Here is a 7574-nt window from a genome sequence, read left to right as displayed (position 1 = left end):
CAAAACCTACACTATAGTATATGCTTATGAGGATGCTGAACACACCGCAGTATACCAAGGTATAGGACAAATCTAGAATTTAAACTTTTTAAAAGTTAATACATTTAAGTATCTACTGTTTAGCATCCAGAGCCATTGCAGAACAATAGCTAAAGCTGATCTATTTTAGGACTAGGTAGACAAAGTCTTAGGACTCTAATTACAGGACCAACAGTTTYAAAAGCAGTGCATTTCAGCAATCATCTTACTGGACTGAACTTGAAAATCACCCTTATTTTTCTTTACTCTGTCACTATATTGTGACTGCAAGATAATAGAAGTTACTTTTAACTTTTTATCTTACCTGCACTTTTTTTACTCGGTCCATTAAGTTCAGAGTCCCTTAGGAAAGAGACATTTCTATGTATGTTTAGAAAGCTCCAGGCACAGTCTAAAGTCCATGTAGACAAATGTTCAACCTTGTACACAAATGTTCAACTTCTTTTAATTCAGTTCACACTATGTGCTGCCTGGTGCTCTTTTATAGTTATCTTCTGACTTCAAGATCCATCGCCTCCCTTGAGCCAAATGACTCCAGAAGTTATGCTCTTCCCATCAGTCAAGTTTTCATACAGATTTGATTAAAAAATCCTTTGAACCTTACATTACTTGAAAAAGAAGACTTTTGCTATCATCGGTGTCTAACCTTAAGGCCTCTATCGGGGTCGTTATTATCTAACAGTAGCTATTTTTCCTTATCTAAACAGACTACAAAGTTAAGGAATTATCTATATTTTTTTCTTAAATAATTTTAAATGTGTTTTGAAACACTTATGAACAGAAAAAGAAATTCATTTTTATCTCTAATTGAAAAGAAGAGAAAAATGAATATCTATTAACTCAATTTTTGTTCTCTTAGACATTATTAATTCACAACCCATAAGACTCTCTCTTAGCCATGGCAGCAATGTTTTAACCATATGTAATTTTGACACTCTAGACATGCAATATAAAATTATCAAARTTTCCACTGTTAAGTCCCTTAAGTWACAAGTTTCATTATCCACTTTAYTCGAAGAGATAAAAGAACATTTAACTAAGATACAAAAGTTGGACTCTTTAAGTTTTATTGGTTTCATTKAAGCTGCTGCTCAGACTAAGAAGTAATTTTCCTTATTATCGCTTGCTTTCACAGAATTGAAAAGTGTCAAAGCATAAAATTTAATCATAAAGCACCCAGCTCGCCTTCTCTTTAGAAATACTTATTTTTCCTTCAAGGATTTCTATTATCGTCTCTTTCTCTTTGTGTCAAACATTCACTTTGCTAATGTTTTTTTTCCCTTATGCCATTTAATAACATCAAATCTTAAGCTAAGTAAAACTGCATCTCAACAGAGATTACATAGGAGGCATGAAAGAAGAAATTTAGAGTTCCTAGAAAGTTTTAATGATGGATTGATTGATTGTTATCTTATTTCTGATATTTTAAAATGCTTTGTAAGGTCATTTTCTGTCTTCTGAATCTTACAGAATTGTACAAGGACCCCAAGACAAATAAAACAAACAAAAATTTACCTGATACGGGACGTGGCAGGAAAAAAGTTTTGAGTGGGTGCTTCTAAAAGAATAAAATACTGCCAAACATTTTTTAATAAAAACAGAAGTAAGAATCAGACAGAAAGTCTAAATGGGATCTACATGATTCATTAAGAATTCATGAAACAAAATTGTTTGCACCACTGCCACTATGGAAAAACAAAAGAAAAAAAAAAAAAANAAAAAAAAAAAAAAAAAAAAAAAAAAGAAGTTCACATATCAGAGACAAGAACCTGAGGAACAGACTTAGAGTAGAATATCAGCAGGAAAAAATTCAAATAAATAAGTGGATGAGCATTATTTAACCTGTTTCATTCAGTCTATTAACATGTGTTCGCAGTTTGGGAGAAACAGCTGTTATATGCTCATGAATTCTGAAGGAACTTACCCAGGAAACTCTTCAGTAGGAATGAGAAAGCTGCAAAAGGCAACATCCAACTTCTTGTTAACTTAGAGGTTAACTTACAAGGCCTCTAGATAAATGCAGAGAATACCAAACAAGTAATTTTAGTTTCTCTCTATTGAAAACATTACAGCCCAGAATAAAATAGGTGGAGATAGTGGTAAATATAATGATTAGAGTCAGCAAAGCTTGTAGAGGCTCAGAAAGAATTAAAATTTTTGAAGGAATGTATAAGCATGTAMATAAGAGTAAATCACAGTGTAAAAGTGATTATATTTAAAATTTTATATAGAGTTCTTCTTGAAAGTAATGTAGAAGGYAGTCACCTCAAGAGGGTGACACAGACAAGACAATAAATGACCAGACCCTCTAGACCCTAGAGTTGTGTATCAACAGGGTGAAGTTGTGTAATCAGCAGGATCCTTGCTGTGCTTGTGGCAGAGAAGTGCAGTGTTTGAGGGGTGGCAGCCAAAGCTCCTGAGAGCTCATGGCTGGTGCAAACCCTCCTGCTGCAAATGTTAATCACAGCAGGGCAGAACGCAGGTAAGAACCCTACAAGCATGATTAATAACCAAAGTGAGTCAATACCAAATAGATGTGGACCTGGGTATGGGCTACCTGGATGGTGATCGAGGTGGTAATCTCAACAACAGCCAGKGAGACAGGAGCATTTGCACTCTTGATTAGCTCACAAGCTTGCTCATGTTCTTGTTCACTCGCTGGCCCACAGCATAACATTTCCAGCRCAAAGGTCTCTGCTGGTCTGGGAAGGCTGGGCACAATGTTTTATCATCCATCATGTGCTGCTGCTCACAGCTGCCACTCTTGAGCATCACCGGCAAAAGTCCCTCCCTGGGCATTCCCGGTGTTTTGTCTCCCCACATTCCTCTGATCTCTGGAATCTTCCCCCATTTTTCAGATCTTTCCTCCAGCCAGGAGTGTCATCTTCACTCCGGTTTCCCTTCTTTTCTCCAAAACCCTTTCTTCTTAATAAAAATCAAGTTTTGAGCCATTTGAAACCTTTTTTTTTTTTTTTTTTTTTTTTTTTTGTTTTTTTTGTGTGGGTCTTGATCCCCAGCTTCCCCAGTCTAAGCAATGCATATGCAGAAAAAAATCTGTAACCAATCAGTTGCTGCTTCTGCCTCATGTCTCTTTCTTTATTAAGTGGAAGATTCAGGACCTGGCAATACTCTTCAATTGCTGCAAAATTGACAACCAGCCTGTATGCACTGATGCTACCAAGTGGGAGCCTTGGTTTTGAGAGTTCAGATGTTCAGTTCTGGACACTGAACTTTCTATTCATCGCTCATCCCTGCCCACCCCTAATGCTCTGTAGGCTGTTAGCACACACAGTCCAATACTCCCTCAAGTCAGTAAAATGGAGCWCCTTCTAGTGTAGTCTGTAGCTATCCATTTGCTATTAAAAAGGTCYGAGTCATCTAGATAAAACTCAGTATCTAAATATTATGGCTAAASCACTGATGATACTTTGCAATGTTTTTTTCACTGAATATGGAACCATGTATAGTGTGAATTGAAGATGTAATTAGAATTCACATTACTAAGCACCMCTTTTAATGATTGGATAATTTTCTGATTTGTCACACTTAATTTTGAAAATGCTATCATTTCTGTTTTGTAGATGTGATTTTATGATTMGATTTTTAATAGCGAGTTTGAAAGAATGTATGACATGTCAGATTCAAATTCTGACATTTTCTCTGATSTGATGATTCTTGATTGCTACTTAGACCTGTATGAATATGGTTTCAGTTAACTTCCAAACGGTTCTATTAAAGTAATTATTAATTAATTTTTTTTCATATTTAAGTCCATACCCTTTTACATATTCTATAAATAATTTTGTTCCTATATTTTAATAAAATCCTTGACAGTTTATTTGTGTTGGAAGTGGAAGATAATCTGACTGGCAAAAAGCTCCTCAAAATCTCTTTTTATGCAAATGCTTTTCCTACACACCTACAGAGTGTAGGCCTGTAGAGACATAAAAGAAGGAATTGCTTCAGAAGTACCTATTGAAAATAATTCCTAGGAATACATTCTTTGTGTCATTTATTCCATTGTTATGTGTCTACCCTCAAGACTTATATGTGCTTGCTCTTGTACAAATATAAAAGGAATTAATGTCGCTAACTCAGTAGATTTGTAATGGTATAATGGTAGCATAAATGACAGGAGGAGAGGGATCTCATTTAACTGTCTAGATTACCTTCAGTATAATTAGTTTCATTTTGATGTATACATTACAAATTAAGTGAGAAAAATCCCACCTCAGGGATCCCATCCCAAGAGTTGGATTGCAAGTGTCGAAATGTAGGCATCTATCTACATTCATTTTATGGTTTTTAAAAGTGAATAAAAATTTATGCTAGTGGAATTTCAAAAACTGTGAAGGATTTGAGGGGTCGACTCTAAACTCTTTGTGTTTGTACATGTGTGTTTGGACCACACTTGTGTACTCAGGAGAACACATTGAATCTTTCCTTAAMCTCAGTCAGCTCTCTACTTAGCAATGCAGAGTAATCCCAAAGCTGGCTAGGCATTTTAGGACATAAATGTAACAGAAGTTACCAATGTAAAGAAACCAGTAAAATTAATTCATCAGAATCTCTTCTATATGTAGTGCCAGGATATTCTATGATTCTATACTACAGCCTCTCCCAGAAGTTCTGAGGTAAGATATTGGGGGAATGTTAGAAACATCAATATATAAAAGGGGCTTGTAAGAAAGACAGATAGTTTTTACCAGGGCCTGTAGATACAAAACAAGGGACAAGTCTTAATCCATTGAGAGAGGGTAGATTTTGATTAGAAATAAGGGAAAAACATATGATGAGTGTCATGAGATGCTGGAACAGGWTGCCCAGAGAAGTTGTGRGGTCCCCAGTCTTCAAGGTCAGGCTGATGAAGCTTTGAGCTATCCAATGTAGCGGAAGGCGTCCCTGCCCATGGCAGGGGAGGAGGATAGATGATCTTTAAAGATCCATTCCACTCCAAACCATTCCATGTTTCTATACCTTTTTCCTTGCTTTYATTTTCAAAAACTGTGGTTTTTATCACATATTGAGACCAGCTTACTTTATGTTTGTAGATATATATTTTGTCTTTGAGAAATCAAGTATTTGCTGCTTTCATAATGAAGATAAATGACTGCATGATCTAATGATCTGATTTCTTWAGCTTGCCTTTATTTTTCTAAAGGAATATCATTAATATTCATGTAACAATACTTAAATTGWAGTCAAATACTTTTTTAAAAATCAGAAAAAAATAAATTTAAATTGTAAATCATAGTTCCACAACAAGCATTCGTGAGACTGTTCCTCCTACTTTAAAGATTTTATGATTGACACWGTTATTGTAATGCTAAATTTTTGCAAACTGCTAATTTATGTGTTCTTGCCACATGCTTTGTAAAGTACCTTTGCTGCTGTTAGATAAGATAAAGTAAGATTGATCTGCCTTTTTCATATAAAGAACTTCACAGCCTTCCTGCATTTTGAAAGCATATGGAGTAATTCCCCTTGTTCCTTTAATATTCCAGTTATTTATGAATTTGTGAGATTGACAGTCTGAAATATTAATGGTATAAATATTAATAAAAAAGATCCTAAACTTTTTTTTTTTTTTTTTTTGGAAATATCCGAATTTACTTTGGAAATTATAATACAAGAAGAAAAATTGGGGAGAGGGAGAGGGAAAAAGGAGTGCTACTTTTGAAGTACTTTCAGAAAGGCAGACATGCTTTGGCTATGCTCAATAGACACCAGTTAGTTTTGTTCTGGTCTTTAATCTCYGTTATGGATAGAGGCAATTTCTAATGATCAATTTCTCTTTTATGYGACAATGGAAAATACAGCTATGTAAAAAATGTCTGATTAGTCATCTGGATGTCACAGCCTACTTTCTCTGTAAATTCAAAAGAGAATTTTCATGAAAACTTTTAGGCATAACTAACAATTAAAAAAAAAAAAAGAATTAATGAAATTACGTTTAAAGAATCAGTGATTTCCTTTTCATTTTATGGACTGTGTATTTACAGAAATTAAACTGAGCTAACTGCATTGGATTGTCTATTCCAACTATCTCTTCCCTCTCTACCAAGCTTTATTCTTGTCTTGACATATTGGAAGCCACRAGGATGAGTTATTATTCAGTGAAGTGACAGAATATCTTAAACTCTACTTTTCAGTAATAGCATATAAGACACAGAGAAATCTAATGGAAGAAAGTAAAACACACATGCCAGTTCCTCAGAAACATAAATTTTAYGTGTGAAACATGTGCTAAGCTTCCCAAGCTTGTGAGATTTCCTTCTCACACACTGGAAATCTGTTTAACTTGAAACTGATTTTTTGTAAACCTCACCAAAGAAAGAGAGGATAATGGCTACCCTGTATTTAAAGACGCTTAAGGAGAGATAAAAAATATTTTCGAACTTCACCAAACCCCTAAATGAAAATAACAAATAATGTTAGCTAAATAAAAGAATATAGATTTTCGATACAAGGAGCGTACAGCATCAGACACTAGAAACATGATCTTTCATATATATGATCAATAGAAGTCTGCAAAACAAACAAAAAACTCTCTAARGAGAWTTTTTTTTYYTTTTTTTGAGGAGCCAATATACAACACGCTAGGTATGAAAATGAAGATRCATTGTTGAGCCAAATTACACTGTGGGGAAATATAAATAAACTCTGCAAATCTGTCAGATTCAGAGAAGCCTTTCAGGCTGGAGGCAACACAAACATGAGTAAGACGCGACAGTGCCAGCAGTTATAGAGCAAGAATTTTTAAATGAAATCATAACCCAAATTCCATTTGTCCTTTATTTTTTATCTTTACTTTACTTTCACATTTTGTGACTAGCTGAGCTCACAGAATTGAAATATTAGGGAATGACTCTCTTGCATATTAGATAGACAGTGAAATGAAGAATTACTCAAGAATCTTAGGTAAATAACACAATAAGTGTACCAGTGAGCATAAGCATCCTTTCTTTCATATGCATAATGCATCTACATTTGCTTCAGCAGAAAATTTAACAGTCTAAAACATGTATTACTCTCTTGCAAAATGTTTACAATCTTCCAACACAAAAATGTTTCCAATATATTTTCATAAATAACAAAAAAGGAAAAATAAAATAATATTTGATTTAGCTAGCTAAAATGCAAGCAAAAAATGCTTCTTTTTTTTTTCTTTTTCCAAAATTATTGATGATTTTTTTTTCCTTTCCTTTAACGGAAGGGAAGAAGAACATAATGGAATACTACATATTATTCACAGCCTTCTTTTTTTTTTCAATTTTAATTACATTAATCTCAAGTTTAGGAGTAATTTTTTTTTTTTTTTTTTAATTTTAATTACATTAATCTCAAGTTTAGGAGTAAAATTGATCATATTTGAAAAAAACTAGGAATAAAGCATAATTTTATATTCAGTGATAGAGCACTTTTCTATAATATCAAATTTAAAAGCCTCCTTATATATCTGCAGTCTTCTTCAGACCACAGAGTTGAAAATGGGCCCACCTCATCATCAAAATACTGTGATCCTTGGTATCTGG

This window comes from Malurus melanocephalus, unplaced genomic scaffold, assembly GCF_030028575.1.
Source record: "Malurus melanocephalus ecotype Western Australia unplaced genomic scaffold, MMel_1.1 scaffold_152, whole genome shotgun sequence".
In the NCBI taxonomy this organism is placed as follows: domain Eukaryota; kingdom Metazoa; phylum Chordata; class Aves; order Passeriformes; family Maluridae; genus Malurus; species Malurus melanocephalus.
This window is presented reverse-complemented; position numbering follows the sequence as displayed.